General features: G+C 36.9%; 1 protein-coding gene across 16 annotated transcripts in view; it reads left to right on the top strand.

The window, feature by feature from the left end:
* Window positions 1-448: 448 nt before the first annotated feature.
* Window positions 449-10,933, top strand: part of nrcama (neuronal cell adhesion molecule a) — a 221,522-nt gene continuing 211,037 nt past the window's right edge. For 11 of the 16 annotated variants that reach the window (XM_051935694.1, XM_051935704.1, XM_051935689.1 and 8 more), the window contains exon 1: window positions 449-605. The gene's annotated coding sequence lies outside the window, so the exon portion shown is untranslated. Of the gene's footprint in view, window positions 606-2,127; window positions 2,247-10,933 lie in introns of those variants that run through there. The other 5 variants (XM_028811070.2, XM_028811060.2, XM_051935696.1 and 2 more) reach the window with 3 other exon arrangements.

Below are 10,933 nucleotides of genomic sequence, written 5' to 3'. Positions count from 1 at the left end.
GACAGACTTAATTGCTTTCTAGAGAAAAATGTGTGGCTCTCAGAGTATTTCTAGTTTAGGTATAGAAGCACATGTTACTTTAAATACAAATTCATGACTGTGGAATTGCGTGGGTGATTGGAGAACACTTGTAATTTACTCCACTTCCAAATACGAACGTAATGCAGCAGTGTCACCAAGGAGTTCCTTCTTTAATAACTAAGCTGATCATTTGGAGTGGCTGTTGATTAAGTCTGTTGTCAGTTTTTAACACCTGTCCTATTATTACCTTTTGTACTAGTACCATTCACTTTCACGTTACTATAATGAAGCTGGCGAGGCACGCGTATTCATTGAATGATGTGCCGGGCACATCTTTAAGAAGTGCAGGTTCTGCTTGACACGGTTACGCGCACAAGCGCGGCCCCGAGACTGACAGGTCGCTGCAGTCGGTGGAAGACAGCGCATGCGCGCGTGTCCCCGGCTGCTGATTTACAGGGAGCTGGTGGGAGTGGGACTATAGGCAGTCCGTGTGAAACAGAGCACTTCTCTGAGGGTCTCTCCCTGTCAGGCAGTGGAAAAACAGCATTTGACTGCAGGGCACATACGAGGCATTCATTGATTTGGTAAGTACCAAAAAATCGCGTTTATTTTTTAGCTATTTGTTGTTGGCACCCGTCTTGCAGTATATGGTAAGAGGTACTGCAAAGCCGGGTGCGGAGCGCTGCTCAATAGACAGGTACCACAAAAACAGACGCCTATGCAGCTGTGCCTTGTCAAGCCGGCAGGGTGGTTGCCTTTTGCTGTGGCTTTCCATAGCAACCGATGATGTCTCGGAAATCTTTGGGTATCCAGGTGTAAAATGCTCAGGCCTCACACCAAGACAATTAAGTGCTTGCGTTGTCTTCGTGTACATCATTTGGCATTTAGAAGTGTTTCTGTTTTTCCGCCTTTACCCTAGTGAATTTTCTGTTTTGAAACCTGCCGCACCAACCTGAGTGCCCGCTGCCTGCCTTCCTTACTAGACTGTAACCAACACGATATGCTGCTGAAAATGTATTATTGATGACTGCGCCTATCTTTCTGTATTCCGTTTGATTTTTAATTAATAGCAAATCATTCAGAAAGAAAACGTTAGTAAGGCTTTATACGGCGTTTTCTTTTTCAAATCGGTTGATTCGGAATATATAAAGCCTGAAGAAAGAGCATCGTTAAAGATGCCGCATATGGGTTTATGCTGGCATCACTAATTGCTTGTAAAAAATGAATCTATGGACAAAACTTGCCTAGTTTGTATATATGACCGTTTGCATTTACGATTTTAGGCCTCTGGGTTACTTGTGTTTGTGTGTGAGTGCATACGCCAGACGTGTGACAGACACATTAAAGATGAGGTCTGGGTTGCGACATTAATCCGACAGATTCATTTATTCTGCAAAGAATGCTACACTGGAACATTTATATCGTATAGAAGGTCATTTTTGTTTCGTGATCAGTTATAAGAGAGGTGCGTGTGTGTTTTATTTTTCAGTTATTAATTTTTACTCTCAATAACAATCGCAAACTCGTTATTGCATTTATTCATTCATTCCTTCTTTTAGACGGCGTAGGCATTGGTTTCATTCATCACTAATCTCTGCTTGGAAGTTTTTGACATTTCATCGTTTTTAAAAGATTACGGCTGCATGTTCAATGTATATTACACATATTTAAAAAATAAAGCATATATTTTTAAAATGTGATTTAATATTTATACTTAAGCATTTCTATTTTTAAAAACCATTAAATACAATATTTTCAGCTTGCCACCGCAGTGTTTTTCTGACCTTCGTGAAGTACATTTGCTTTGCTTTGAATAGTTAATATTTACCGTTATACCACATAAAGCTACACGCTGAAATGATTTCTCAAGGTTTTTAGAATTTTGTCAACGTGACTTATCAGTGATACATAGACTCACGTTATGTGAGGAGTGAGCGCACCAGCATTTTTCAGAATTTATCAGTGATATAAACCTGTCTTTGCAAGAAAAGACATTCCAAGCGTGGACACAAACGCATTTAAGTCTAGTGGTTTATCTCTGGCCCCTCTCCGATTGGCTGTCACGTTCCTTTTATTTAGCATTCCCAGGGCTCCCCAAGCACAACTTTTTCTGGATATCACACAAATGCCGATGGACAGCTGAACAATAGACACATATCCCCGTTCATTCTGGGAATATTAAAGAAATAATAAGAAAACGGCTACTGTACCATATTTATAAAGCGGTGAGTGCACTTTGAAAAAACTGCTGTAAGTCAAGTGAATTAAAAAAAAGAACTGAATACATTTGGTAAGGACCAGGCTGCAGTGATGATTTGCATTCAGAGGAAGATTTACCTTCTTAATTACCAAGAATAATGTTGTTTCACACATGTAGGCTTTACTTTTACCAAGCCAGTAATTGTCAAGATACTAATAAATATTATTTGTAAATCTTCTTGCTTGAAATATGAGGTTTTAAAGGGAATATTTATCTTTATGAGTGAAACAAAAAAAAACTTGGTAGAATAGTAGTAAAGTAACTGGGGATGCTTCATAGAACCATAGTTTGTCAAGGGAATCCCATGGGATTTTGAACCTCGATTAAATGCTTAACAGTCCTCAAAGAGTCAGTACGCCAAAAGCACATTGTGCAATAAAATAGCACAATGTGTGCCATGTAAATGTTCTAGAGTAAACACTGCAGTCAAGAACTTTCCTGTCCTGATGTGGGATACAATATTGAATGACTTAACTGGATTAGCTAAAAAAATACATTTGTTGATCAGAAAGCTTTTTTTTTATGTTTAGGATCACGGTGTTGTTGCAAGACTCTTGTAACAGGTTCATTTGTTTCCTTTATTAGTGAGGTGGCCAGACTGGGAAGGCACACTTCATTTATGACTTTGGCATTAAAGTTAAGGGAAAGGAAGAGTCTCGCTGGAGATTTGTGTGAAATGCTGGTTTCCTGTTTTGGGTTTGCTACACCCCAATTACGTAAGGTTGCACTCCGCTTTACACAAAGTGACATATTTTGGACATTCCTGCTTTGGGTCTGTAATGGTGCTGTCCCCTGCAGTGCAGGGTCTGAAAATCCAGTTATTTCAAAGAAATTATGAGGGACACAGAAGAATTTAAATTACAGTACAGTATATAAAAACTCAGCTCTGTTGTAGTACTCTGTTACCTTGTATAGGTTTTTATGGTCAGAAAACCTCAAATATAGGCAATGTCCATCCATTGCTGAAAATGTTTAAATTCACTTCAGTGTATGTGGCATCCCAGAACCTAGCAAATGTAAATTTGAATCCTAGATTGGTTTCTGCCTTTCGTCCAATGCTGCTAACTCAGGCTATGGTGCAATTGACCTTGAATTAGATAAAGTTGGTATTGATAATGGACAGGTGGATTATTATATTTTATTTATTTATTTATCCTTTACAGTGCACTATACAGTCATTTAAAATAATGTAATGCACTATAACTGTTGAAATATACAGTTATAGAATAGAGTGGGCTGGGCATTAGGAATATAGTTATTGTTATTAATATTTACATTGGCTGTGGTGGGCTGGCGCCCTGCCTGGGGTTTGTTTCCTGCCTTGCGCCCTGTGTTTACTGGGATTGGCTCCAGCAGACCCCCGTGACCCTGTAGTTAGGATATAGCAGGTTGGATAATGGATGGATGGATGGATTTACATTGGTAACATATTCATGTGCATATTAATCCCATCGGGATTAATAAAGTATCTATCTATCTATCTATCTATCTATCTATCTATCTATCTATCTATCTATCTATCTATCTATCTATCTATCTATCTATATGTGTAAATCTTGTTATAGAGCTCCAGTAATACATACTGTAAACAAAAATAGACAAACAAGTTTTTGTTTCGATGCTTTGTTTCTGTTTGTCCTTCATGTGTTTTAAACTAAAAAAATATACAAAATGCAGACTGTATTTCTATAACGTAATTGTTATAAATTGTTTATTTCAGCCTAATGAGCAAAGTGTGTACTTTTCTTTCCTAATTAATTTCTGTAACCAAAGCAGAAAAGCATGTTCTTCAAAGGGAGAAAAGGTGAAGGAACTCAGACTGTGTATCACGCAGTTTGACAGTCTGAGGTCCAACAGATTGGGCAGACCGCATGCATGGAAAAATAAATCACATTAGTAGACTTTATGAGGAGGCAACTGTGCTTTTTAATTGGCAAAAGTAGACATGTTTATCAACTCACAATATTTCTGAATGCCTGAAGGCATAAAAGTGAAAATACTTTGAAGTTTATTTTTTTGTTAATGGTTATTTTTTATTGTTGTTGGTGAACTTGCAGCTTTTATCGCAGGGTTTTGTGACTTAAATTAAGGAAAAATGAAGTTCATCTGTGCTGTTTAAATCCTTTTGCTACTGTGATAATCTTGTTAAGGAGAGTGAAGCAGAATGGTCTGGCTAATAACACAATGAGATCTTACCAACTGGATTTTGTTTGTTTGTTTGTTTTTTTATTCAGAATCAGACCTTAAGGTTTCAACTGTAAAAAAATAACTTCGTTCCATAAAGCAAGTGATTGCAAAATGTGCTAGACATCCAAAAGAGAGACAAATGCATGTAATGGGAACGCACTGTAGGAGGCAGTGCACTGTGAGAAACTTAAATGAATTTCACTTATTTTTGAAGTGTAGGATGATAAGCATTCAGACTATTTTTTTCGGAATGATCTATTTTGAAACATGACTTTTAAATGCAGTTGTTCTTTTCCTTATTCGAGGAAGACATTTAAAGAGTAATTACTTGCAAAAAAAATGCATAAATATATTAATAATTGTCTATGTCGGCAAATAAAGATCAGGTTGATTTAAATTAGGAAAAATGAGTAATGTTTTAATAATTAAAGACTATGAATGCAGTACTATAAACATGGCATGTGGCATCAAATATGAAAGAGAAAGTACGTAGGTCTGAAGACAGCTCCCAATTCATGGGTATAACTATTAAGAATGGGATGTTCCAAATTAAAATTTAGGATGAGTTTGTCATTTTAGGATGATTTATATCCAAAATTAAAATGTTTTAATGGCTTTTTTTTACTAATAGCAGAAGCTCAGTGACCCTACCCTGGATAAGCAGGTTTTGAAATGAATGAATAGAAGCAGAATGTTAACATATTTTTTTAAAGAACGCAGTGCTCTATAATTGCTTTGCTCAATCAAAGCAGTTCCATTGTCATCCTTTTTAAAGACAATAGTGTTAACATATGACTGTGACCAGAAGCGGATGTTCAACCGCAACGTCATCTCTTCCCAAAGGTGTCTTATCAGTATGAGAAAGTTGTAATGTGACCCCATTATTGGCAGACTTGTACACTGCTCATTCACCGTTGAACTGGTGACAAATCCTGAAAGTGGTACAGCAGGTGTCACACTCCTTTGACCAAAAGTGCAAGTGGATGATCTGAAATGTGATTATTTAGAGTTTTGCTTTCATTTGTCTGTTTTTATGTCTCTTAGTGTAACTCATGTAGATTTGTAACTTTTTAAGGAAAAACAACAGTAACTTTACTTTTAGATTAAAGATGTGTTCTTCTTATGACTTAAACTCTCTAATATAGGGCCAATTTATCTGTGTGGTTATGCCTTGTAATAAATCAGTTCCCTGTCCGTCCATTTTCTTTTTTCCTCATGTTGTCCAATTCAGTGTCAAGAGGGGTAGGGTCTGTTGTGACGGCATTTCACACAAAGCAGGAAACATTTCTGTAAGGATGCTAGTCCATCGCTGGGAACACACACACATTCACACACACACATGTTCACACTTATACAGGACCTAACTGTAGTTGCTAATTAACCTAATATGGATGTTTCTGTGATGTGCTTGGGAAACTGGAGTACCTACACAAAAATCCACAATGACAGTGAAAATTAACCAACTTTTAGTTGTAGTGTGTACATTTCATTACCCAGAAATCTTTGCAAAATAGTTTCATGAAGGTCAGTGGACCAGTGGTTCAAAGGGCAGGTGTCTTTTCTAACACCCTTTTTTCATTTGAAGAAAGCTGCGCTGACTATACATATACTTTACTGAAATGGACATGCTGATAAGGAAAAGTAAACGTGTCTCCAGTGTTTATTACTCCTCTGTTTCTCAAACTAACAACAACTAATTTAACAAAGAAACTCAGAAAGAAAAAAAAAATCCCAAACCAGACTAGCAGCCACTGGTTATTTGTAACTGCAAGTCACTTTGGTGTTATGAAGAAATGTTTTGTTAGTCTGTGGTCAGCTCAGTGCAGACCTTGTGGGAGAGAGTTCAGGTCACCAGTATGGTGTAACAGCTGTCAGAACATTAAACATTTGCTGTGGGCATTTGGCTCTGATATGTCCATTGCAGGAGGGCGATCATCTGTATTGAAGCTTTTGTTTCAGTTTTTCCTAGAAACAACATGAACAAGAGCTGAAATTCTTTAGCTTATCACACCTTTGTTTCCTTTGCTAGATACTTTATTTCACACCATGGTACAATAGATGTGGCTTGCAGCAGTTACTGGCTTCTCATTTTTTACTTTTTCCTGTAAAAAAAAGAAATCATCAAACATAAAGCTAAATTTTGTTACACTGCCATTATCACATTAGCTGTTTTTTTTTGTTTAAGAATAGCCATTCATCATGTTTCTTTAAATTATATTATCCTGGAGAAACTCTGGTGAAATGTGGGAAGGTTGTTACTCATTTTATTTTCCAGGTTATTTACATGACAGGCCACTTAGTCACACTTGTTCTTTTAAAGTTTCCACCATTTCCCTTTTACCTAGATGATGTCAGTAGCATTCAATACACAGCCTTAACGTTTAAAAAGAGGCTTTTAGTCTGGGCAGACAGTGGGGTTCCTGTAGAGGAGAAGTAACTGTGAATGAATTTTTGACTCGGGATGCCATTGAGGAAACAGAATAACAATTACAGATGTAACAATTCTAACCTAACATGAAAAATGAAGTTAAGAGAATTAGAACATGAAAAGAAATCCAGTAGTACATATGAAGTGTACACAAGTACAAACATACAATAATTGTCACCTGCAAACATTATTCATAGTTTGAATAACACTCCACTAAGCTCACTTACTGGGATTAGCAGAAGTGGTGTCCTTTGAATTCACACATTTTTTTTCTTAAACATCTTGGGGTATTTGTGCTTCACTTGTTTTCCTGTTGCAGCATGTCTGTGGATCTCATGTAATTTTTAGCGTAATAGTAAAAAAAAAAAAAAAAAAATCTAATGCTCCTTGATGTAACCAATGTGGCCTCAATATGAACATATTTATTTGAAGGTGTGCAGCATTTTGTGAAATTGCATTTCTCATCATATTATTGGGACTGCTGTTTCAAAACCTGTATTACCCTCTCAGACGTCTTCTACTTTTTAATTAAATCTAACAGAATAGCAGAAAAAATGGTAAAGACACCTCTTTCCTATTTTCTGCTTTTAATTAAGCTGAATATAATTTTCAAATACTTTCATTTATGCATAATTTCTTTTTCTTTGTTTTTAATACAGACATAAAAATATGAAACAGTGCCAGTTTTTTTTCTGGCTAGAAATGTATTCATTGGTTAGTTTGTATTTTTACACATGCATTTTTCTGCCATTAACATGTCCATAAAGCAGTAAAATCATTTGCAGTCTTCTTTAACAACACTGACAAGCTATCTTTTAAACCACTATTTAAGTTATGAGATTGCTGTGGAAGTGGAGAAGAGCAATTTTGTATTCCTCTGAGTTGATATTTAAGAAAAAATATACTTACATGATAGACTCAGTGTAAACTTCATTGTTAATAACGCCTTGTGACTCAGTGCTGCCCACTACATTGTGTGCTCTTGGGGACTGCTTCGGCTTTAGATTCATGTACCTCAATAGAATGTTGAAAGAGAAGCAGGGAACAAAGGAGGCCTGTTTTCTCTGTCCCACTTGCTGGGCTGTTGTCCTTGCTCTTTCTGGTGAAGTAGGGGGTACCGTTAGGTCAGAGTTGAAGAACGTTACAAAAGAATTCAGGCATTATGTCACAATTTGAATTACAAGTTAGTTCTGCTGCTTTCTCAGTATGTTCTCATACATTGCTGTCCACGCTTGTTTCTTTGGAACCTCTGGGTAACAGACGTGAATAGTGTAACAGTATAGAGGAAAATACTTTACGCTCATGTTGTGCCGGTTCATTCAGCTGTGAGCATGTATCTGGGAAAGCGCTGCGTGCTGAAATTTTCTTGGAAATGTGATCATGAAGTTTTAGGCACTATGTAACATTCGTGTCATTTGCATAAGGAGGGGCTGCTGTTTTGGCTTATGTTGTATGGATTAATTACTCTGCGAATGTTCCACATGAGTAAACATCTCATCCAACCTTTGTGGAGGGAGGAATGTCCGGAAAGTGTTTTAAAATGTATACATATAATATGACTTAGTAGTATTGATTTTTTTAACAAACCTTACAATAATCATGTTTAAAATTTATATCTAGTAAGACTTTAGGCTGATTCTCTGTAACACTGTAACAGAAAATGGAAGGGTGGATGTTTGTTGGGCGGCACAGTGGCGCAGTGGGTAGCGCTGCTGCCTCGGGAGACCTGGGGACCTGGGTTCGCTTCCCGGGTCCACCCTGCGTGGAGTTTGCATGTTCTCTCCGTGTCTGTGTGGGTTTTCTCCGGGCGCTCCGGTTTCCTCCCACAGTCCAAAGACATGCAGGTTAGGTGGATTGGCGATTCTAAATTGGCCCTAGTGTGTGCTGGGTGTGTTTGTGTGTGTCCTGCGGTGGGTTGGCACCCTGCCCGGGATTGGTTCCTGCCTTGTGCCCTGTGTTGGCAGGGATTGGCTCCAGCAGACCCCCGTGACCCTGTGTTCGGATTCAGCGGGTTGGAAAATGGATGGATGGATGTTTGTTTGTTAATCAAAAGCTTCCCTTAGCATATTGCTCATATGACATATCAGTTTGCTCTTAAAGGTGAGGATTATTATTTCTCTCTCTCTTTCTCTGGCTTCCTTAAAGTTCTAATTTCCCCTTTGGGACAAATAAAGTACATCTATCTGAACCAGCTCCTTTAAACCTAAAATGTGACTTTTTTAGGTATTCACTAACTGTAATTGTTAATCATACTGTTAAAATTTACAAATTGTTTGCTGGTACTCAATCTGCCTTTTGCATTTCAACCCTGCATTTAACCATTCCATAGCACTAAGCAGTAAAAGTAACTTCTTATCTTAAGGAATGAACGTGTTTTTATTTTTTAAAAAGTGTAATCCGTTAAAGCTCAGATAACCTCCTCTTTACCATCATGGTTTTCATTAATGGATTTAATAATGTCTGCAGTATCCTGAAGTATTTCTTTTCTCTTGCACTACTGTTTAAAATTTGTTTATGGAAGAGTATAATGTTGTAAAAAAACCTTTACAAAACATAAAAGTTGTATATATGCTTGATTAAATATATATAACTTAAGAAACAGTAATTGACGTCAGACTCTGCAGTTTCTAGTAGCTTTAGTATTTGGCAGGTTGATAATTGAAGTAACTAGTGTACATAATAAACACTTGGATAGATATATGTAAATGACCATCAGAAAATAATGATGAAAACATTTTTCAAGATGTGCTGATTAGGTTTTCAGTGATCTGAATTGATCAAATTTCAGACTGTTTGTTTATATTTGGTTGAGTTTAAGTCTTTAAGGTGTAAATTTAAATCAATATTTCTGCAGTACTGCAAAATCATCATCTTACTAAGCAAAAAGAATCTGGAAAAATGCATGCTGTATTCATGATGTGGTTTGGCTAAAACATAGAAATGGTTGAGAATTTGGTTAGTGGCTATGGGAATAGAGTGGAGCACTGACAACTTTTTAGTTTATCATTTAATTATTTTCTACATTTGAGGAATATCTGCCAAATTGACCCTGTGTTAGGATATAGTGGGTTGGACAATGACTGACTGACTGACTAATTGTTTTTTTTTTTTTTTGAGGCATTGTGTGTGTGTGTGTGTGTGTGGTGGAGAGAAAAGAGCTGAAAGTGACAGGATTATTATTTTACATACTCTTGTTCCATTAACTGCACAGTAGTATGTTTATAATAAAACTGTAATATCTAACTGACTCTTTTTAAAGGCCTTTGGGCTTTTTGGAATAGGATAATCTGCTAATGACAAAAAACAGAAATTATATTTTTGTCTGGATATATGCGTATTACTTAAAAATTCAATCTAAGTTTAGATTATTAGAACACCATGAGCAGACGTCCCCACTCTGTGGCAGATTTGGGGTGCTCGTTAAGCTGGTAAATGTAATTATATACTGAGGTCTTGTGCCAGTACAAAAACTTGAGGTTTGCTAGAGATATACTGGGGCAAACAATGATCCAGATGCTGAACAAGTTCAGGTACGGGTAGAACAAACCAAAAAAATGAATTGATTAAAAAGGCAAGACAAAAGTCATGCTGGAACGCTTAAGCGAAAATAGCCCAAAACAGGAAAAAGTTACTTGAGGTCAGAAACTTAAAGTGGATAAAATCAAGTGCTTCTGAAGTTTGAGTAGTAGGTAAATTCAATTCAGTTCAGTTTAGATTTGAATAGCACTCTTCTTTGAGTGCAGGTGCAAAATGCTGTGGCACATTCATAGGTAGATACAAATACAGACTTTAAAAATGACTTATTACATTATGAGTAACTATAAAGACACATTTGTTAAACAGATATGCAATCAAGTGTTTTTCCCAACAATATCTGTTCATTAAATAATTGCTGAACTGTGGCCACTTGACAGTAGAGGAGAGGAAAACAAAAACTCTAGTCAGCAGCATCCCTGGAGAAAATAAACCTTTCGAGGATCCAGACAGGAAAGGTCAAAGACAAAGTCAGACACAGGCATAGACCTGGAGACCATGGA

Source organism: Erpetoichthys calabaricus, chromosome 1, assembly GCF_900747795.2.
Source record: "Erpetoichthys calabaricus chromosome 1, fErpCal1.3, whole genome shotgun sequence".
Taxonomy (NCBI): Eukaryota; Metazoa; Chordata; class Cladistia; order Polypteriformes; family Polypteridae; genus Erpetoichthys; species Erpetoichthys calabaricus.
Note: the sequence above shows the minus strand (reverse complement) of the source record. Positions and strands in the feature narration are given on the sequence as shown.